This window comes from Lissotriton vulgaris, chromosome 8 (genome assembly GCF_964263255.1).
Source record: "Lissotriton vulgaris chromosome 8, aLisVul1.2, whole genome shotgun sequence".
In the NCBI taxonomy this organism is placed as follows: Eukaryota; Metazoa; Chordata; class Amphibia; order Caudata; family Salamandridae; genus Lissotriton; species Lissotriton vulgaris.
Window position 1 is genome coordinate 594,564,074 of NC_141696.1, and position 23,891 is coordinate 594,587,964.

Consider the following 23,891-nt stretch of genomic DNA (forward strand, 5'->3'; position numbering starts at 1 on the left):
ACTTTGGATTGGGAGCAGATAGAGATATGGGGGCAGATTTACAAGCCCCATGCACCACTTTTTGTGCCACTTTTCCCATGTTAATAATGAAGCAAAAGTGGTGCAAGGGGCTTGTAAATAAGCCCCATGCTGTTTACACTCTAATGAATTGCAATTTAAAAACCTCTTTTATGGGGGGGCGTGGCTAGCAGCCAAGAGCAATGGCTGCAGCCTGAAAGAGCTCCTGCCCGTCCGCGGCGATTTATCCGCCTCACAGCCACGAAACACCTGGGCCCCCCCGCCGCATCGTGTGTGCCTGCAGGGCCCCTAGGACAGCGGTGGGCTAGACGGCATGTGTCCGGACCCCGGAGCTCCGGGAATTGCAAATGGCGGCTCCGGCCCGCACCAACTAATTGCGGCGCCCGGCACATGTACATGTGACCCCCTGGAGTGCAGCAGCCCGCGGGCGAACTACCGGCGGGCTCAAGAGAGGGGCCGAAGGGCCGGCGGAGGCGGCATTCGGACACCCTGAGAGGTGCGGAGCCGACTACACTGCGGCGCCGGGAGCGGCAAAAATCGAGGCCCCGGCTTTGGGGCCGACGCGGAGCCCCGAGAAGAGACAGGCGGAGGGCCGCGAAGAAAAGAGGTGCGGCCTAATTTGCGACCCGGTGGCAACCTGGAGCACGTGTGTGCCACGGGGAGGGAGGGCGCTGCATTTGGCCCTCCCTTCTAAAGAGATGTACGCTGTGGAGTGGGAATAGCACTCCAGTCCTCTATAATTAGACCGGTTGGTGGCAGCGCTGACGGGGCCCGGTGAGGTGATTTTGGCCTGGATGATTGGGCAACAGAAGAGATATCGCCCAGGGAGCAGCTGTGTGGACCGCATGGGGTGTGATAGTAGCAACCCAAGGTGGTTTTAAATCCCTGTTTGAGAACGTGTGGAGCCAGGCGAGTAGCACACCAGGAATACATGGAATGTGATAGAGGGCCAATGGAGGCAACTGTGGAGCTCAATACCCACCCATAAAAGTGGAAAGATCCATGGGCAGCTGCATACACATGGCGTGGAGGTTTCCTGGTGGAAGAGTACCGGCCTGATTGTCCAGCGTGGGGCCGGTGTGGGGCCTGTAAAGGAGGATTCCAGATCTGTAATGCGACATCTGTCGGCTCCTTCCTGGGAATCTAGGGGGGAGCAGTAATTGGTGAGTCTCCCAGATGGGCCCAGCTGAAAGGGTCTACTAAAGGGACTGTGGGCTGCTGCGATTATTGCATAAACTCTGCTGGATGAACAACGGCGACGGGCTCTGTGATGTGAAGGGGACTGACCTCTCTACTGCAATTAGGAGTGAGTGCAGGACGGCTGGACCACGCACGGATAGGTGGTAGACCCGGCAGTATAAATCCACGAGGCCTGCTCTGTACACCTGGCTGTGCGGGTTTTTGGCACCTTTACGAAAATGGCGGCAGGGGGAAAGGGAGTAAAGGCCCACGCTCAGAGGCAACTAGCAAAATTTGCTTGGGCTAAAGGAGGTGAAAAGGGTGACTCACCGAGATCGGACAAGGAGGGACTGGGAGTGACCCAGGCACCAGGACCGGAGCAGACTCTACATGATGTTAGGGCGGCGATAGGTGGAATACGTACCTCAGTGGACTCAGTTAGGGTGGAGGTCTCGTTGCTCAGAGCCGACTTCAGGAAAATGGATGAAAAAAGGTGAAGGAATTGAAAATTGTGACGAGTGCCCTGCAGGTGGACACCTCAGAGCTCCAGAGCCAGATGCTGGAGATGCAGAAAAAGCAGGAAAGGATGTCGCAACAGCTGGATGATTCTGAAGGGCGGGCCCGCCGCAACAACATTCGAATCTTAGGAGTTCTGGAACGGACGGAAGGGCCAGCCGCGTACCTGTATGTGGAGGACTTAATTACGAAGCATCTGAAGCCCAAGACATTGTCTAGCCACTTCTCTATTGAAGGAGCTCACACGGTGCCAGATGGTCGACCTAAACCGGGCACGCCCCCGAGGCTGCTGATTGCCAGAGTGTTCAACTACTGTGACAGGGACATAATTTTGCAAACTTCGAGATCCGGCCCGCCTCTGAAAGTAGACAACTACGAGGTGACTTTCTTTCCGGACTTCACGTCAAGGTCCAGCCACAGAGGAGGAGTTTTCAAGCGGTCAAAAAGGAGCTGAGGGACTGAGAGGTAAAATATGCGATATTCTTCCCGGCGCGGCTGAGAGTGGAATTAGATGGCAAATTGTGTTTTTTTTTTACTCGCCGGAGGCAGTATGGGACTGGATGGAGGGTTAGAGCACGGTAGGAAACCGGAGGAGGAACCGCCCTGACAGACCTGGACTGCAAAAAGACGCTCGATCAGAGGTGGCCGGTACAGAGACTGCAGCAGAGACAAGCAGGCTGGAGGAACAGGACTAAATTGTTTCTGTGTTCCACTGTGGGGCCTTAATCTGCACAGATACGCAAGTAGGGGGTCTATGAGGGGGAGGGACTTTGGTTTCTTGAACTAAGAATGTTTTTCGCTTTTGCACTCGGGGTAAATTATGTGAATTATCTGTTGACTATAGTTACTGATGTGATATCATGTTGCTTAGTTTTAGCATTGCAAGGATAGCTGTGAATTCACATAATTGTATATTGTATCCGCGGGTGGGGGGATCGGTTCCCTCTGCATTTCTAGCATGTTCGGGGGTGAGAGGCACTCTGCCATGTTTGGGGGTGGTTAGTTCTAAATCCACAGGCAGGGAAGCTGGGTGGGGGGTCTGGGGAGATAGGGGGGGAGGGGGGCGTTGGGGGGGATTGTTGTCGCCAAAGTACTGATCTGTATTATCGATGTGAACGAGAATATTTCTTTGCCAAGGGTCTGAAAGACAGTTTTCCCTGTCACCGTAACGAGATACACTGTTTTACTTTTTATGGTTCGCTTCTATATGATAGACTGATAACTGGTGCGAATCCCTTTCTATGCAGGCTGCGTATGATATTGTTGACCATGTTTCCGACCTGTGCTATGATGTTTATCTTATTGTTAGATGGTGGTTGACCGTGATTCAGTGCTCTCTGTCCTTACCTGGAATGTTAATGGGCTGGGGGATAAAATAAAAAGAGGCATTGTGCAACAATACCTAAAGAGACAATCCCCGGATCTAGTCCTCTTGCAGGAAACCCACTTGGTTGGTTATAAAAGTAAGGCCCTATACAGATGGGGTATAAGCTCCTTGTACATGCTGACTACACCACTGGCTCCAGGGGTACATGTATTCTAGTTAAGAGAAATGTTCCCTTGATAGTTTTTAATACATGGGCGGATTCTGCTGGGCGGTTCGCAGTTGTGGAGGCTCAGTGGGAGGGGAGAGCCTTAAATGTAGTCTCAGTCTATTTGCCACCGGCGCTGGGTAAGGCGGCCTTAGTAGAGCTGGGCCTGGTGCTAACGGACCTTCCAGATGGGGTCTTACTAATTGGGGGGGACTAGAATATGACCATGAATGACTCAACAGATAGACACCAAAAACGACAGGGCATGAGGCCAAATGAGCTTATGGCAGACTTTACCATGGCACTGGGTCTCTCAGATGTGGGGCGAGAGTTGCAAGGCGTTCCTATAGACTTTACCTACTTCTCTAGTGAACATGGCAGCCTTTCCGGGATTGACTACTTTCTAACATATGCAGCCTCGGTGGGTAACTTCAGGCGGCCCAGAACATATCCTCGGGGCCTATCAGATCATTTCCCAGTGGGGATAGACTTTAGCCATAGGGATCGGCAGCAGAGTCGCACTATAGCCATTAATCCATGGCTGCTGAAAATCCCGGATATTAGAGAGGAGCTCGGGGTGCAGACTGGATATTTTTGGGAAGAAACAAAATGTGGGCTCCGTAGTGTCAGCACAGACAATTTGGGAAGCCTATAAGGTGGTTTTGAAGGGATATGCCCTATTGCTGAAAATGCAATATGTTACAAAACGGCGTGAGATTTTGACACAGCTGGAGGAAGCACTTAGACAACTTGAGGCGGAATATGCGCTTCATCCTTCAGATGGCTACCCATCATGGGATAGATGAGCTTGGGGACAGGGCAGGGAAGACGCTGGCATGGTTGGAAAGGAAGGAGCAAGGTGCAAGGTGGGTACCCCGACTGAAGACACCAAATGGGGAAGTTATATATCGGCCAGGTGAAATAGCAGATGCATTTGCTGACTACTTCGAAACAGTGTACTGGCCTTCAGATATATATAAAGCGGAAGAGTCACGTCAGCAGTTGGCGGAATGTGACGTGCCGACTCTTTCGGAAGTGGATAGGGAGCTACTAGAAGCGGATCTCTCAGATGAGGAGATTTGGAGGGCCATTGGCCAAATTAAATCAGGTTAGGCAATGGGGCCTAATGGTACCCCTGTGGAGTTTCTTAAGGTAGGGGCTTCCCAGGTTTTCCCGCACTTACGGGGAATGTATCAGGAGAGCTGGGAAAAGGGAACCCTACCCCCAGATCAACGGCTGGCAAGCATTGTGGTGATACACAAGGCTGGTAAACCGGTGGAAGATTGTCGTTCCTACAGACCGATTTCTTTAATTAATGTAGAGGCGAAGGTCCTGGCGAAGGTGCTCGCTACGCGGCTGGGAACAGTGATATCCTCCCTGGTGCACCCGGACCAGTCGGGCTTTATGCCAGGACGGAATACGGCTCTTAATATCCGTCGGCTCCACAACGTGCTGGCTCGTCAGAGATACCTAGAAGAAGATGCAGTCATACTGTCCCTTGATGCTTCCATAGCGTTTGACTCAATTGAATGGTCATATATGTTTGAAGTCTTAGAGAGAGCAGGGTTAGGCCCTAAATTCATACGGTGGGTGCGGCTACTTTATACGGACATATCGGGCAGGTCAGAGTGAACAACTACACATCCAGGCAGTTCTCTCTCTGAAGAGGCACCAGACAGGGCTGCCCTCTGTCGCCACTGTTGTTTGCGCTTATGCTGGAGCCCTTGGCGGCTTGGATATGGCGGGATGTTATGACCAGGGGTCTACGTGGTCTCATGATTGCGAAGATAGAATATCACTTTACGCAGATGATATAGTGTTATATCTTGCGAACCCCTACAGGTCCATTCATATGGTCCTTAATATTTTTACAAATTTTAGAAAATATTCAGGGTATGCTATTAATTGGGGCACGTCGGTATTGTATGTGCTTCAGGGACAGACCCAGAGTCTTCCAAAGGACTGTGCTCTGATGGTCTCGGAAGATGGTTTTAGATAACTGGGAATCTTTGTCACGCCAGATCCGGCCCTCTTTTATGGTTGCAATTTAGCGCCCTTGTTGTCACGGTTGCGAGCTGATGTCCAACATTGGAGATCTCTGCCATTGTCACTAAGTGGTCGTGCTGCTCTTTTTAAAATGCTTGCTCTTGCGCGGTTTCTTTATATTTTACAAAACTGCCCACATAGAGTTCCAGATGCATACTTTAATGCAGTGGAGGGGGAGGTGCGTACACTGCTGTGGGATGGGAAGGCCCCAAGGATAGCGCTTCAGAAATTGGTGAAGGGATGGTATGATGGAGGCATAGCGCTACGTGGTATACGGCTGTACTACTGGGCCTCGCAACTGGTGACTGTGAATAGGTGGAGATACGCCCCACCGGATGATCCGGCATGTGCTTTAGATAGGTATCTGATGGATAGATCTGGATATCTTGGGGCACTTTATTCTCATACAAGGAGAAAGCAGTTTATAGGCCCCACTCAACACACGCTGCAGATATGGAGATTGGCCAATTGAATTCTCGTTTAGGTTGGACAGACATGCTCACTAGAATGATGCCGCTGTGATATTCACAGAAGCTGGGTATGCTCTGCCATCACCCGGGATTCGATAAGTGGGATATGATCGGTATTTCGACGGTGGGTGACTTGATTAAGAAGGGTAAGATCCTTCGATTTGAGGAACTACAGAAGGCTTACCGCTTGGCGGCCAGTGAGGCTTTAGCTATCTACAAATAAGACATGCTTTGATGACGGCGTTACCTAGCTGTGTAGACATACCGGAGTCTTCCCCTCTGGAAGATCGTTTGTTGGAAGGACAGTTGCACACCAAGGCGATCTCCCTCACTTATAGGAAACTTAGTAATAATATGCCAGACTCTTTCGGAAAGCTTAAAGAGAAATGGGAAAGGGACCTAGGGGTAATTGAGGACGAAGATTGGAGGCAAGCGTTAATGTCTCCCAGAGAGGCTGCCATCACACTTAGATTCCGCCTTATTCAACTCTGTATCTTCCACCGCTCATATCTGACAGGGGTCACTCTTGCAAGGATTGGGTCTAGGCCAGATGATCTCTGCTTAAGGGGCTGCCGGCAGTCAGCTAAATTCTACCAAATGATATGGGAATGCCCAATGGTGCAGAGCTGAAGGGAAAGAATCACAACACATATGCATTCCGCGCTGGGAAAGACACTTACCTTGACGCCTCAACTAGGCCTGCTCAACATATGGGAGGCAACAGATCATACGGAGACGGAACAGCAGTTTGTAACGTTAGGATTTACACTATTTAAGAGGGAAATTGTTAGGGAGTGGGGTGGAGTACGGCCGCCTGAAGTAGCGGTGTGGCAGAGGGAGCTCGATAAGTGTATGATAGCTGAGAAAGAAGTGTTTGTTGCGAGGGGATGCCCGAAGAAATGGGACAGGAAATGGTCCAAATGGAATTTGTATAGGGGAGAGATTTGTGTGTCACCTGTGCTGGAGTTAGAAATGCGAAGGAATAGGGATGGGGAGCAAAGTATGTAATCTGAATGTTTAATTGAACTTGATTTCTAATATGCTGCTAAATGTAACCTGAATTGTGGGATTGTATGAGTAACAGTGAACTTGTCTGTCAATCTTTCTAATAAAAATATTTTTTTTATTAAAAACTCTTTTATGATGAAGTCAGACTGTATGTTACAATTCTGAAAATGTTTCCCACAAAAGAGCTGCTCCTAGTGTTAGTGACCCTATTAAGATTACAACTGTGTTGTGAGCTGCAACTTACCTGCCAGCAGCTGCTGCTGGTCCCTGCTGGGAGTGAGTTCTGCACCCCAGGAGGGGCCTTCTCATGTGCTGGACCCTTAGTGTGGTACGATAGTGGCCTCCTACCCAAATGCAAAACCGGGACTTGGAAACTTTTTCAGCAAAAACTGTGCTGAGAACTGAGAGGAGACTGGGAACTACCTGCAAGCTGATATTGCAAAGGTGGATCGCCAGTGAGATTAACTTCCCCGCAGCTCCTGATACCTTTTTCTCTGCAGCAGCAAATCCTCTTGAGCGAGTCCTCCCGACAGTGGTATCCGGCCTCGTGGAGCTCTCTTCGGCTACAGCCTGCAACCTCATACGCTGGGTGAATCCGAGCTCTAGAAAAACTTCTAAATCCAAAGGTAGGAATCTTCACCAGGCTCGATGATGAGCAGCACCCCATTGACGCTGATGACCTCCATAGGCCTGGAAGTCCAGCCACTTCCACTCTGAGCTTTTCCCGCCTTTGTCAACCGCCTCACCCAGACCTCGTCCAGAAGCTTCCTGTTGTCGACAACTTGTGCTCAGGCACAGTCTTCTGCATTGCCCTCTGAGACTTTACCTTCTCAAGCACAATTTCAAGATTTTTTTCTAACTTCAGAAGTAAGCAGTGACCGGCCCAATCTACCCCATTGCAGTCAGCTTTAACTTTTGACTTTGACCCGGTCTGTGCAACCAGATGCCCGCAGTTGAAACTTTGATCGTTTAGGTGCTGAATTTCATTTAAAACTTTAAAAATTTATAATTTCGATATGACTGATTAGAATTCATTTGTTTTGGTGTCATAATATTTATTAAAATGTACAAACATTTTCAAAACTGGTTTGAAATTTTTCTTGTGTTGTGTTTTCACTTTATTACTGTTTGTGTGATGCTTAAATACTTTACACATTGCTTCTGAGCTAAGGCTGGCTGCTGTGTGCCAAGCTACCAGAATGTTAAGCACAGATTAATTCAGTGACTTTTGTCGTTCACCCTGACAAGGATTGTGGTTGTTACCTGAGTGAGGCTTCCACCCCCCTTAACCAATAATCCAATTTCTTACTAAAAATATTTTCTCATCATGGAAAAGTATTTTAAACTATCTTCACGTCCCACATCCGATGTGCAATGACCCATGATAAGAAAGGTCTCTGCCTTTGCCCCTGAATGTAAAATGTCCTTGTTACACATACTTATGGGTTGTGCTTTTTATATTGCTATCTGGGTCAAGTTTTTAAGATCTTTGTTTTTAATATATAGAACAGTACAAAGGGCGGAGGCAATAGAGTTGCTGTCTGAAATGCGCTATTTAGACATGGCAGTAGGAATTGCTCGTTTTATACATACTGTCAGACAGAGATTTAAAGATGGGCTAAAATAGGGTGGAAGGTTTATGGGTGAAACAGGTGGGTTTTAAGTGAAATATATATTGTATACATGTTTTTATTGTTTAAGAATGTTTTATTGACAATTGTCTCAATAAACCTTGTTTTCTACCTACCTACCTATTTTACATGCAGAGAGAAAAAAGAAGTAAAGTAATTGTCTGGCATTGTTGGACTTTATCAGCAAAAGAACACAACACCACTATTGGGTTATGGAATGTAGTGGCTAGCTTTTAATATAGAAAAACGTGAGAAGAATGTGATCAACAAATACCCACTAGTATATGAGGATGGGACGGTGTAGGTACCAACACAATCAGTTCTAAATGCACTTGCATTCCCCGGGAATGTACCAAAAAAGATTTTACCCCGCTATTCAAGATGCCTTAAAAACTATCACCTTTGTACAGGAGCGCTCATACAGAGATTGGGGTGGATAGCCAAACAAAGGGGTTGGGAAAGGCAACCTATTGCTTTGTGGACAAAAATGAATAGAAGTCCTCAGTCAGAGACATAGGCCTGTTCCCACACTATGGGGCATATTTACATGTTCTGGTGCATCTCTGCAAATCAGCAGGGATGCGCCAGAACAGATGCGTAATGCAATCCCCTCCTTCCGCCACCACAGATGCGCCGCATTTAATATGCGGCGCACCATGGTGCAAGGAAGGGAAGATGCGTGATGCATCTTGTGGCGTATGGGCGGCACATTGCTGGAGTCGCGTCGCAAGCGCGACGCAACTCCTGCAATGCACAGGGGTCACCCATACTCAACGTGGTGCGTCACTCTTTACGCCTGCTTCAAGCAGGCGTCAGGATTTGACGCAGCAGCGTCGTAAAACTGACTCAGTGAAATCTTGTAGATTTCACTGCGTCAGTTTTACGGGGCTTTCCTGCGAGGAAACGCCCACCCTGCGACAGAACGCCCACATGAAACCTAACGCAGGTTTCATGTGGCGCAGGGCTTTACAACGTGATGCATCTGCCTAGATGCGTCACGTTGGAAATAGGTCGCAACGTGGCGCATTGTTTATGCCGCTGCTGCGTCACAAAAGTGATGCAACGGCGGCGTAAAAGTATCGCAATGGGCTTGTAAATCTGCCCCTTGATCTCTTGCGTGGAACAAATGAGCAAATGTACATTTTCACCGTTATTACTTATGCAGATTGTCTGTAATGCATACAATCTGCATGAGTACGTACAGGGGAGAAAGAGAATGCCTAAACGTCCATGGTTTGCCTCGATTTCAGATTAGTACTTCATGGCATTGTGTGAGGCCATGGAAGGGAAAATATGTCACCAACAATTATTTGTCAAATAGTGTTGTGGAACCATGTGTTAATGGTGTGGCTCTTGAAAACAAAGAAACAACAAACCTTCCTCTGTCAGTGTAGCAGGTAAGCAACAATCATGCGGAAAGAAAGTGTACATTTCTGTTTTTTGAAAGTTTGACCAAACAAAATCAGCAATTTTTTGGCACCGTTTATCTTTAATATGACTATATATCAGAAAAGCATTACACAGAACTATCATCTGACAAAAATACAAACATGTTCTGCGCTAAACTTCATTTACAAAATATAGGGGCATATTATCAAGCCTGTGCGCTAAAATTATCGCCGCTTTATCGGCCGAAAACGGCCGATAAAGCGGCGATAATGGGCTTGATAATATGCTCTATGGAATTCCAATCGAAGCACATGTTAGATGTGAAGACATCTAACATGGGCTTCGATTGGAATTCCACAGAGCATATTATCAAGCCCATTATCGCCGCTTTATCGGCCGTTTTCGGCCGATAAAGCGGCGATAATTTTAGCGCACAGGCTTGATAATATGCCCCATAATTCTCTTGAATGTCGATTGTCTTATTAATGACTCTAAAGGGCAATATGTAGGACACTGAGGCATTCATTACCAGTTAAAGTCTACATTTTCAGCCCTGCAGATACACGTTTGCATAGGAATCAGAATTACACACCCTTGCAGTTGTCCTCTGACAAATTCCAAAAGTGCCAATGTGCAGAAATGTATCGGATTAAAGGTCCAGAAAAAATGCATAATTTGTTAAAAACAGATTCCACAGATTATGCCCCATTTTCCTTTTCAAAACTCAAAATAGGCGGTATTTACCACATGAGGTAAATAACTCACCCTGCTTTAATATTTACAACTTGTCGTAAATACCCCTTCCTATTCCGACAAACTAGTAATGAGGACCCTTGTCAGATGAAATTCTAACAACAATATTTTGCCAACACACCCTTTACTTTGTAGTCCTCTTTAAGGAAATTGAAGCATCCCTTTTAACGCACAAACTGGCTCTACTGTACAGTACCGGCTGCTGTCTCTGTGGACTCCAGGCAGGAGAAGGTTCCAGTTCGCTCTCTGCAGATGCGGAAGCTGAGCTGCAAAATTCCTGAGGAAATTGACTCAGACAGTACAGCTGTATGAAGACCACACCAGAGGTTCAAATTCTGCACCTCTGCAAATGTCCCATTAAACAGGCTCTCACTCGGGAAGGCAGAGAAAGGAAACTCTTTGTAGGGCGGAACCTGACAGTAACAGGTGGGACACACATCCGACAGAGTCAGGAGGGGAGGGAAGAAATTCGAAAGGAGTCATTGATTTGAGGTATTTTAAGCGGAGTGGATGGCAAACATCAGTGTCATCCAAATATCCAGTTAAAAAAAGTCCTAAAAATGGAAGCCTTTGTCAAGTGAAGTGATCATTATGATACACACTGCTACAAAACTGGCTATACTGGTGTCCGGCTCCAGAGTTATGTTTCGAAATTCCTCATATGGTCCTTTGCATTGACACATTAGATTAGTGGAGTGGTGTGGCTCACTGGTTAGAGGCGGCAGACCCGGAAGCAGAGGTCGGCCCGGGGCCAGGGTTCGATTCCCGCGCGGCAGGGTCTTGGGCCATGGTCAGCGGACTTGATAATTCTCACCTCGGTGCCTACTCCAACCATGGGTCCCACTCAGCAACTCTGGGCAATAGCTTGCTTAATCTCTACTAACGGCCCAATCAGCGCTGGGGATGCTTGTCTTCACCTTGGAGATGCCCAGGAGGGACCATCTCACAGTGAAAGGCAGGATGGGTTCCCCAGCGGTATACAGTGCCGGGACGCACCTTTGCTGGGGCAGCTGTGCGCTTTACAAGTATACAACATTTATACGACATTTTAAGTATTTCACACCTTGAGAGGTGTCGATTCTCTATGAGACCTTGCTAAAGGCTATACGGGTCTCAGATGCAAACATTATTCTTTTTGAATAAATAAACACAGTTGTGGCCGGCATGACTCGTGGAGGGGGGGGGGGGGGGGGTGGGGGGGAGGGTGGGGGAAGGTTTCGTGCGAGGGGAAGGAGGTGGGAGTGTTTAAGTAAAATTAAAATAAACGTATCGGGTCCCGACTCCCGTGCAGCCTCAGCTCCTGGCCGCCCAGATCTGCTTTTCCAGCTGTTTGCCTGCTGAACAGGAAGCAGCCACAGGCAGCCTCCCTCCTTGCCCTTTAGCTAATCACGATGCTGCGATAGAAGCATTGTGATTGGTGCGGATGATGCCCAGCCGGGCGCCTGTAGGGAGGCCATTTTCTCTATGTAGGCTGCATGCAGCCTACATAGAGAAAATCCACAGTGCGCATGACTGGTTTGGTCGGCCCCAGGGCACTCAGAGTGGGCAAGCCACTCCTCCCCGACCCGCCAACCCGCCTGCCACCAACCAGGCATACACTTCTGCTTTCTCGCGACATCCATCACATATGTGACAGAGTAACCCGACATCCATCACATATGTGACAGAGTAACCCATCCGGCAAATTCTAAATCAAGCCCTAAATCATTAAGAATGTAAAGCTGCTGGTGTCATTTAGATAATTTAAGCAAGAGAGGACCTAGTGACAGAAAAGGAATTACACTGAAAAGGTGAACATTCCTCCACCCTCCAGAGGTACTTGAGTTACAAGATTGGTATTGAATTGCATCATGGGCTGCTTTAGAAACAGGGGCAAGAGTTGAGCTGGTCCTCCCGACAGTGGTATCCGGCCTCGTGGAGCTCTCTTCGGCTACAGCCTGCAACCTCATACGCTGGGTGAATCCGAGCTCTAGAAAAACCTCTAAATACAAAGGTAGGAATCTTCACCAGGCTCGATGACGACCAGCACCCCATTGACGCTGATGACCTCCTTAGGCCTTGAAGTCCAGCCTCTTCCACTCTGAGCTTTTCCCACCTTTGTCAACCGCCTCACCCAGACCTCATCCAGCAGCTTCCTGTTGTCGACAACTTGTGCTCAGACACAGTCTGCTGCATTGCCCTCTGAGACTTTACCTTCTCAAGCACAATTTCCAGAATTTTTTCTAACTTCAGAAGTAAGCAGTGAATGGGCCCAATCTACCCCGTTGCAGTCAGCTTTAACTTTTGACTTTGACCCGGTCTGTGCAACCAGATGCCCGCAGTTGAAACTTTGATCGTTTAGGTGCTGAATTTCATTTAAAACTTTAAAAATGTATAATTCAGATACGACTGATTAGAATTCATTTGTTTTGGTGTCATAATATTTATTAAAATGTACATTTTTCAAAATTGATTTGAAATTTTTCTTGTGTTGTGTTTTCACTTTATTACTGTTTGTGTGATGCTTAAATACTTTACACATTGCTTCTGAGTTAAGCCTGACTGCTGTGTGCCAAGCTACCAGAATGTTAGGCACAAATTAATTCAGTGACTTTTATGGATCACCCTGACAAGGATTGTGGTTGTTACCTAAGTGGGACTTCCACCCCCCTTAAACAATAATCCAATTTCTTACAAAATGTTTTTTCTCATCATGGAAAAGTATTTTAAACTATCTTCACGTCCCACATCCGATGTGCAATGACCCATGATAACAACGGTCTCTGCCTTTGCCCCTGAATGTAAAATGTCCTTGTTACACATACTTATTGATTGCTTTTTATATTGCTATCTGGATCAACTTTTTAAGACCTTTGTTTTTAATATATAGAACAGTACAAAGGGCGGAGGCAATAGAGTTGCTGTCTGAAATGCGCTATTTAGACATGTCAGTAGGAATTGCTCGTTTTATACATACTGTCAGACAGAGATTTAAAGATGGGCTAAAATAGGGTGGAATGTTTATGGGTGGAACAGGTGGGTTTTAAGTGAAATATATATTGTATCGATTTTTTTATTGTTTAAGAATGTTTTATTGACAATTGTCTCAATAAACTTTGTTTTCTACCTACCTACCTATTTTCATGCAGAGAGAAAAAAGAAGTAAGGTAATTGTCTGGCATTGTTGGGCACTCAGAGTGGGCAAGCCACTCCTCCCCGACCCGCCCACCCGCCCGCCACCAACCAGGCATACACTTCTGCTTTCTCGCGACATCCATCACATATGTGACAGAGTAACCCATCCGCCAAACTCTAAATCAAGCCCTAAATCATTAAGAATGTAAAGCTGCTGGTGTAATTTAGATAATTTAAGCAAGAGAGGACCTAGTGACAGAAAAGGAATTACACTGAAAAGGTGAACATTCTTCCACCCTCAAGAAGTACTTGAGTTACAAGATTGGTATTGAATCGAATCATGAGCAGCTTTGGAAACAGAGGCAAGAGTTTGCCAAATGTACACGTAAACAGATATGGCAAACTAGGATTTGGAGGACCAGGGAAACGCACTTGAAGAATGGTTGTGTATGGATAGATGGAACATACTGGGTAAAAAAAAAGACGTGGGTATCAGGAATTGCCCCCCACCCCCCTTGCAGATTAAGTATAACATATAATATATAATATAACAGAAGAAACAGGAGAAAAGTCTGCTAGTGACATTTTGTCCATTTAAAAGGCAGATAATCACTATATATCTAGTTTTTGAAGACCATTGTGAAAGCATTTATAAAGAAGGCAGATGTAGTTAAAGGTAAAGGTGCTCAATAGGAGCAGAATCAGATAAAGTCGTCTTGGGTGTCTCAGGAAAGGTGGATAGGAGGGGTATAGATAGGTACTGTTTACCATATTTATAAAGCATTAAGAATGCCTTGAACCAGGAGTAGGTGGGAGTCGCAACTAAATATCCAGGCTTGATTCACACAGTATTTACTATCAGAAGGTGGGTCTTACAATAGGCTTAGGCGTGGTTTACTCAGGATTTTTCAAGAGTAAGACATGCTTACTCATGGTTTCCTAGAGTAAGCCGGTCGAACCCCTGGAAACTACTCATAGAAAATGATTTGTGAATAAGGCCTGAATATTCAGATATAGCACATCTAAGACATGGGTGTGGCACAACTACTCAAAGAAAAACTTTGTGAACTGGGTGAACTCGGTGCTCCATGTTTAAGACCACAGATTTAGCTGTATCGATACTAAAAACAGGCATTAATAGGCACTAATACTTTTGAGTAGACACAGTACTAAAAGACCTCCCGATAAAACACAAAGGGAGAAGATAGGCATGGACTCTTCCTGGTCGTATAAGAATCACAGAGCGCCGTTGCTTTCTAGATATATACATTGTGATACATTTTTCTGATTGAACTTTATAAAAAAAGATTTGCACTTTCTACCATTTTTTGGTTGGATGAGGAATGCTGTCAGCTAAAATGCTGCATCCTCACAGTCCACATTTCAAGGCACACCAAAGACACATAAACACTCACATAGGGGTACACATATTTCAGACCGTTCCTGCTGATAATCTTATTTTGCTGGGCAGGCTTGCCTGATCAAGGGATCTATGGACTGTGGCTTTTGAACTTTCCATACTCATACAAGAACATGTTGGTGAGGTAGCTAGTAAAAGCAGATATTTCCCTGACTCTCTTAAGTTTGGGATGTCAGTTATGTGTTCTTGGTTTTGGTTGAAATAGCAACAATTATAGTGGAAGGAAGGCAGTGTTATCTAGTCTGATAAATTCTTGTATTGCACACAGCTCTATTGTATGTAAGCTACTCCGTTAATGTATCAAAATAGTATACGTATACAGATTCCGATTGTGTACATCATAAGCCATTCATAGGCTGGTGCAGATTTGCCAAATCTGTATTGGCTCTCCAGGAGTCACAGATGAACATAGCACTTCTGTTGTTTTCCACAAACTTTGCTAAGGTTAATATTTTAATGTACTCAGCTGATATATTAACCAGTTTAGGGAGCAGGTGGAGACAAGTATGCATTCCTCTGTGACTAGTAAAAGTGAGGATTTCAGTCATGTGTTTGATTGTGTGAGGTCTGCCGTCTCCACAGACACTATAGGAGAAGTGTGCATGCCTTTTCTCAAGGTAACCTCTACAATGCAGCCCTTTTTGGGCATAAAGAAAAATTTTGCCTGCAAACCAAGACAAAATATTTGGTGAGTCACTGACCTGCATACTCTTGAAGGCCTGTTAGAGATGCTTAATCGTCTATGGAGCTCTTTTTTTTTTTTTTTTTACAAAGACAATCACACCTCCTTCTCAAAGAAACATGGAGGTGAGGCCGATGGTCACAGAAAGGCATGTCACTTGAAATGTCTGTGTTATTTGTATATCACTAACCTAGCCAAAAGGCAGTGAAGAGCAGTATATGGTCAACTACAAAGATACAGTCAATGAGTGGTTAGAGTGGTGGATGGGTTTTGAGACTCCTCCTGTATTGTGATGTAGTGTTTTTGAAAGAGGTGTGTCTTCCGCTGTTCCTAGATTGGAACAGGGTTGGGAGGAGTGGCCCTGGTGGACACTCAGAAGTCACACTTGGTATACAGAGAGTGTGGCCTGTTTAATGGTTTTAATTCGTCATTAGGGTGTTCTGCAGACAAGTATTCATGATATGGAAGCACAGATGGGGTTAATGCCCTTTAGATATGTGGTAGGTGGGATACTATTGAATTGCATGTACCAGACCAAAAGATAAGTGATACTTTTTTAATTTTTTAGAGTTTTATATAGCACGAACTTGACCTGAAGGTATCAGGTTTTCAGAGCACTTTACATGAGCACCAGTTTCACTACAGACAGACACATTCATTTTTGATAGGTGCGGGTTGATTAAGTGATTTGCCCAGAATCACAGGAAGTTGAGCGTCCCTGTCGAGACTCGAGCCCTGTTCCCCAGCTTCGAGGTTGGCCGCTCTAGCCGTAAGGCTACATTCTCTCCTCATGTTCTTTTGTGTTCCTATTTCTGTGGTATACATCAGCACTTAAAAACGGCAAATATGTTTTAGCACCTTAGCAGCTATGGAACGTCCAGCTCCAGTGCTGAACGTTCCATTGCGCAGGTGAGGTTTGAACGTCCAACGGCCGATGGCAGCACTCCTGAGGTAGTGGTGCCGTCGGCCGTTGGACTAGGCGCAGCACTTATGAGGTTAAAGAAAACTGTGTAAGAAATGTGATATTATTATTATTATGAATTTCAATTATCATCGGAATTACAGACTTTACATACAAAATGGAGTCCAACATAGCTTGAACGAAGATATATATTCTGATTTCCAAACTGTGCTAGTGTTGTAGGGAAATAGGAATACTCAAGCAATAGGGCATCAATAAGAAGGTGATTTAGCGTCCTTGAGTAAGGAGAGGTACATCGGTGACAAGCAGGGCTTTAAGTGGAATAAAAAAACTGGGGGTCTCTCAAAGGGGCCTTGCCTATATAATTAAGGGCATGGCTTAAAAACCCCTATGCATAAGATAAATACACAACAACTATGGCTTCGTTATATATATTAAAAATGTTTCCATTCTGAAATCATGAAACTGTGAAAGAACTAGAACGAGTCTCTTTAAAGTTACCTCAAAGGCAGTGAAGGGTGGTACTGCGGCAGAGTTAAGATTATTTTTTTCACCCCGAGAGTGAGGACAAAATTGGAGAGCCCGTTTGGGACCCGTCTCGGCACCTGCTTTTTAGAAATGCTGGTGCTGAGAACCGGCAGGACCCAGCCAAATGAAAGTCCTGGTGACTGACAAGATATATATTCACTCATTTATGGAATTGAAAGAAGGCACGAGAATCTGAAAACATTTTTAAAAAGTGCATAGATCCTCAAAAGAACCAGAAAACCATTTCCCTTAGATCAGTTATGGAATTTATTATGAATGTATATGCTGCCATTTGTCACACAGATGAAATGGCACTCGAGGGAACTCTACAAATATGTTGCAAATCAGCTTTTTACAATAAAATCATATCTCCAAATGTCCAATGTCACTCAAAATTATACAACACCTGTGCATAATTGTCCATATACTTTGCAAACCTGCCCTATACTTATGAAATTTACATAAACTTGTCTCTTGCATCCACTGTTAGATGCTTGTCATAAACACCGGTGGCACAGTGAAACAGTGTGGCCTTTTACTTCTTTCTGTACTCCAAATGGCCCATTCTGCAAACACAAACACGATACAGCAAGTACAACTACTTTTATTTTACCTTTTATGTAATGGAAAGTTCTGAAAGTGTGGTATTACTACAGTCTTCCAATGCACCAATTCCGGAGCCCAGTCAACAGTGTGTGTGCTAGCCTGTTTGAAATGTAGGCACAAGCTGAAGTTTAAATGGTCAAGATGGCTGCCTTAGCTTTTGTAGTGGCCATTTTGTGTGAGCATTTTCCACTTACTGAGGTAAACATTGCACATGAATGTAAGACAAAAATAAGCATGATTGTTAGAGAACCTTCACAAATAATTTGCTGTGAAGTACTCATGGAAGGCTTACTATTTGAATTCTTCTATGATGTTATGTTATCTGGTATTCCTACAGCTATAACTATCTTTCGTTCGCATGTGCCCAAGTATGTGCCTCACAGAACAGCAAACAGTGCGGGACTGACATTTCCCCGGTGGGTTGGAGCTTCTCGAGGCTGACTACTTTCTGAGGACCCCCCACCAAGTTAACTGCAGATGGCACAGGGGTTGCTTTAGGAGAACTAGAAGAAAGAGAGGAAAGACAACAGGGAGAGAGAGAAGAGAGGAAGGTAGGGGCTTCTTTTAACTTGTTTTTTTACAAGGACTGCTTTTGGGCCCCACTCTGGCCCTTGAAATGGATACTTTTTATCAGAAAAAGGTCAATTTCAATATTCAATGCCCCTTCCAATCCTCTGCCCAAGAGACTTTCAGTCACATCTGGAAGGATTAATATGTGCAAGAATGCAAAAAAGTATATTGCTCATGTCCAGCAATCGATTAAGTATGGTATGACCCTGATTCTGCAAACCATTAAAAACGACAAATTAAGATCTTGACATCCCTAAGGGGCAAATGGCACGATGCTGCAGCTCCATGTCTGGTTACTAGATAACACCGGGTACGAAGCCGAAAATGCATCCTTTAGCTGGTGCTGAGCAAGGGTGACATTCTCCTTCAGAGCGCCCGTATTTCAGTAAAATCTATAAATGCCAATGTTTAATTTGATCAGGTGTGCCCCACCGCCACTTTTTTGGGGGGGACAGGCACTAATGTTTTATTGTCAGATATGAGAAAGAAAGGCAGAATAGAGGTAAACAAGGAGGAAAAGAAATACGGAGAAACTAAAACATATGAGGAAAGAAGGGATGAAAAAGAAAGTGCAAGGGTGAGAAAATAGACAGAATGGTTAGTGGTACAGGAAGGAGTAATAAAGTGGCATCAAGACTAGACAGCCAATGGTATTAGCCACACACGAAATTTGACAGAGGGCATCCGATGAAACTGTAGGCCCTAGCACTTGTGCTTTTACAAATGAAGCACTGATTCTTGTGGTCATGAGTGTAGCCATGCCCTTAGAGACACCCGCAAACTCACTGTGGCAATATTTGTAAATGGATCTTGCAACCACTGTTACGCCTTTCAATCTCTGCCTCAGAGTTACTTGCTTCATGTCTTTATACAGTGCTCTGTCTGAGGCTCAATTCACAAAGAGCCTCCACAGTCGTGGTGGTGGCCCCACAGTCGTAGCAGGATTTCTACATTGCAGTTTCTCATTGTGGAGCTTCGCCACGACTGCGGGACTCCTTGTAAATCGGGCCCTGAAAGTGGACGACCCCTGGGAGTCATGACTGCATGTCCACTTGCGGAGGTCAGAACCACTCAACATTTCACAGGAAAGTGATGTGCCATGCTCCACAGTGCTAGACAGACCATGCCGAAGTCTACTCACGAGAAATCCTCACCAGTGAACCAGGTAGCCACACTGATGCATGCAACGGATTGGTACAGAGCCCCTTTCTCTGGCTTAGAAACTTCACCAGAGCAGAAATAGTCATTATTTCACCCCGTCTTTCTTAAAAACATTAACTTCCAACAATATACTGATTATTGGAGAAAAATTCTGTTTCCACCAGGTGTAAATGGTAATTTTTGTTTGGTATCCTTCCACTCTACAAAAAAGGATGACCAGCTCCACTCACGTGACCTTTACATTTTTTTGCTTGATTTTTGCTCCACATATCTCCCAGAGTGCTGACAAGGGCAAGACAATAATTTACTCCTGGCGGTATCAATTATTTCAGATCCACCCGGGGGGGCGTGCAGGGTTACTAAATCTTTACAATCTAAGGGGCTACAAGAAACTTTGTCACATCACCATTATCTTATGCAGCACAGGTCCTAAAGGCCACAACTGGAAAATATGCCACAAGAGCATACCCACTTGGAAAAGCAAAAAAGTGATGGGTGGAATTCTTGAAGTAATCTCATCCACTGGTATTTTCTTTTTTGTCCACTTTGCCACCCCAGACAGAAACCAGCAGAGAGTATAGGGAGGAATAAATGAGAGACTATACAATTTCAGTAAAACCGAGGTGATCATTCGATAGCCACCACTAGTCATCCCAAACGCTACTGAGAATCCCCCAGAATAATGCATTGTGCCTTTACTGCAATTTTTTTAACAAGTATTCGATTTTCTCAAGCACAACATTTCTCTCCACAAGGATGTCCAAACATAGATTTCAACAGTCAACACTGCTTCATCACGCCAGTCGAACGGTCCAAAGCTTGTTTGGATTGAGCACCCAGGTAAACACTGTTACATCCGTCTATGAAATTTATGTTAACTCATAAAAGGTGCCACGCCCTAAAATTATGAAGCAGTCTTTCTCGGACATATACATTCCCTTTCTACATATTGCTGGTAAAGGGAAATCATGGCTTCCGTGTTTCAAGCAATGCCTCCTTCTGTGTTTAGAGTTGGTGCCAATTCACTGCTTGGAGCACGGTTGACATCACTGCATTATTCACTTTCCCCTCTAATGCTGTCAATCTGTCGCGAAAGAGCACTGTGGCAGCCCTGCACGTGGGACACGTGCTATCCAGACATAAAGACCCAGCGTGCCAGTCGCCTGGCTCCTAGAATCCCTTGGTATGTGGCGCCTCCATCCAGCAGGCAGGTGTTTACTCAGCGCACTGGTCCTCACCCAGCCTCCACATGTGGCACGGCCCTGATAATTCCAACAGGCTTCTGGAATGTGGCCCTAACAGGCCTCTGCAGCCTCCTCCTGCACATATTTCACTTCACAATCATTAAATATTCGTTTTGATCTAAAGGATAAAAAGTGAGCGTCGTTTTCGATATTCCACCAACAGGCATCTTGCTGACAAACAGAGTCCACTGAAAGCCTGCAGACTGCGTTAGAGGCTCAGAATGGTATTGCCTAGCTGTGTGCTAGAGCCACTTGGCTGAACTCCCCCTTTTAGACAGTACAGTTTATGACGTACTTTACATATTTTACTGGAAGGCTGCGGCATTATTTTCCAAGAGGGAAGCGCTTTGAAGCTGCGATATTCCTCAGTGAGCTCATTTTAAAAACATAACTTTATCTCCAAAGCTGCATGTCCAGTCTGTAGTAAGATCCCGAATGCTTGCAGTAAATCCACTCACAATTCTCCCAGACATTCATTTATATTTCCCAAAAATAGTTTTGCCCCCGAAATGCCAATGCAATTTATTGGTACATGAGTGTTACTATGTTAGGAAAACCAAACTGAATTCGCACCCGTTGCTTTGCACGGGAAAGCTGCATATAGTCAAACGTATCGATCAATAATGTCTCCTATCCGATATATTCACTTACAACCATCATAAGACAATAATATAGAAATGTCGCTAAATCTGCATGCCTATTTATATTACAAGCATTTACACTGCAGCAGGGAACAAAACATCTGATGCTAGGAATAGGTGAGTCAAGTGAAAAAGTTGTCTGAGGTAAAACGAGAAGCATGCGCGCGCTCTTACCTTGCTTCTGGCAGGTTCTGGGAGAGGCGCTCGCGCCGGCCGGCAGGATCGAACTGAGGCAGTATTCTGATCAACAGCTGCTAACATGCTCTTCGTTTTTATGAGCAGGTGGGAGGAGCCGAGCCTCCACAGTGCAGTAGGTGGGCTGTGAGCACAGCACAGACAAACGACCACTTGGACAGTCCGTGGAATGTTTCGTCACAGGAGCCAACAGTCAAAGAAGGGACGGTAGATGGAATGACGGATAGGACAACATACAGAGACGGAGATAATGAAACATGTGGACCAGGATAAAGCAGCCGAGGTAAAACTGTGGAAAGCGATAAAGTAATAGAAATACGAAATTGGAGAGCAAAGGGCATGGGCAGGGGACAAAAGTCTCTGAAGGAGCCAGAGTCACAAAAGGTACATAAATATATCCTTTTTCTACAGAATTACACGCCACACAAAACTTCTGTTCTTACTTCATACTTTACATTCAACTAGAGATAGGTTTAAGAAGCCTCAATGAGAGAGAACACACATTGGCATAGTCAATATCTGTGGTGTTAATATGCCAACACATGCACACAGACAGGCATAGATATACATACTATTTCAGTCTGTGTTTGCTGTATAAATAGTCTTCCATGTTATTGTCCGGAATTCTTTAGTGCAACGTCAGCGGGACTGGAGAGATAATTTTAGGTGCAAAATCACCATGGACTAAAAAAAACTTGTAGGAGTAAAAATCACAGATAGGCAAAAACATTTTAAGGAGTAAAATCACATTTAAGTCACCCTTTATAAAAAATCAGCAGGAACGTGGAAACACTATTTGTAGTGTAAAAGCACATTTAGATGCTAAATTAAATGTAGGTTCAAAATCACATTTAGGTGTATCACCACCGTCGATGCAACATCTACAGGAACTTGGAAACACCTTTGTGTGCAAAAACCTACTCAGGATCAAAAGTCACAGTAGGATAAAAATAACTTAGGAGCAAAATTGCTCTTGGTGCAGAGGGAACAGGAGAGTGGTATCACATATATGTTCCAAATCACTGAGTAGAGAGGGAAAATGAAGCAGTAAGACGTCACATGAGGGGTAAAAGGTCTACATGAGTGTGCCATTACACCTGGTTGACCAAACAACACTGAGATACAAAACCAACATTGGTGCATCATTAGCATGAACGTGGAGAGCTTTAGTAGCACAAATTCTACTTGGGTGTACACTCACTTTTAGGTGGAAAATTACCTAAAGTGTATTTTGGTATCACATTGATGAGCAACATTACACTTATATGCTAAATTGCATCAAGTTGAAAAATCACATTTGGACAATATCAGCAGAAATGTGGAAAGATGATTAGAAGCATAAACCAGACTTAGCCGGAAAACACATTTTGATGTAAAATCCCATATAATTGCAAAATCACCCATGATGGATTAGCAAAAGGATTTTGTAAACACTTTTCAGGGTACCAATTACATTTATGAGCAAAAACAGATTTTAGTGCAAGATCACTTTAAAAAACAGAATAACACCTAGGTTCAAAACCACCCATAATGCAACATCAGCAGGCGTTTGGAAATACTTTTTAGTGCAATCAATATTTAGGATCACACTCAGCTTTCCACCCCGTACCACACACACATCACATCGTACCTCAGAAACTCCAATTGGCTCCTGTTCAGGGCCGGACTGAAAACTGAAAGCAGCCCTGTCAAATTTAGCCAGACCAGCCCCCGTCCGGTGCATCGCAAGTGCAGCAAGCGATCCCGACCACTGCTAGGGGGCCTTGGAGGGGGATCTCCCCCAAAGAAAATTTTGGAAAAAGACATACCAAAATGGTGCATTGTCAAGCACATTTTTCATTACATATTTAATTATATCAACTTTCAAAGCACAGTAAATAGTAGATGATGACCTTAAAGAGCACCAGGTTACCCACCCAGTCATATGTACCCATAGAAATTCCTACAGAGTGCACCAAAAATTGTCTGAAACATACAAACCTCTTGGTGAGGACGTTGAGGTCCAGCTCGGTGGCCGGGCGCCCCGGGTCTGCCAATTTATTCACTTTCTCAACCAGTGCCTGGTGCTCCGCTTATGGGAGCGCTGCCGCCTCCCCTCCAATCGGAATCTTCATATTCCTTTGGAAATTTTGTTCTTCGAAGAATCGCCGAGTTTTGTTCATTCCCACAACGTTGTCCATGCCTTTTCCAGCGTATTTACTAATCCGTCTGCCCACAGTGCTATGCAGCAGGCTTGTGACATAAGTTGACCATAATTGAATAAATT

The 23,891-nt window shown here is 45.1% G+C and overlaps 1 protein-coding gene across 1 annotated transcript in view; it reads right to left on the reverse strand.

Moving 5' to 3' along the window:
- Positions 1 to 21,665, reverse strand: part of COL8A1 (collagen type VIII alpha 1 chain) — a 223,282-nt gene extending 201,617 nt beyond the window's left edge. The window contains exon 1 of the mRNA XM_086934446.1: positions 21,605 to 21,665. The gene's annotated coding sequence lies outside the window, so the exon portion shown is untranslated. The remainder of the gene's footprint in view (positions 1 to 21,604) is intronic.
- Positions 21,666 to 23,891: the final 2,226 nt, after the last annotated feature.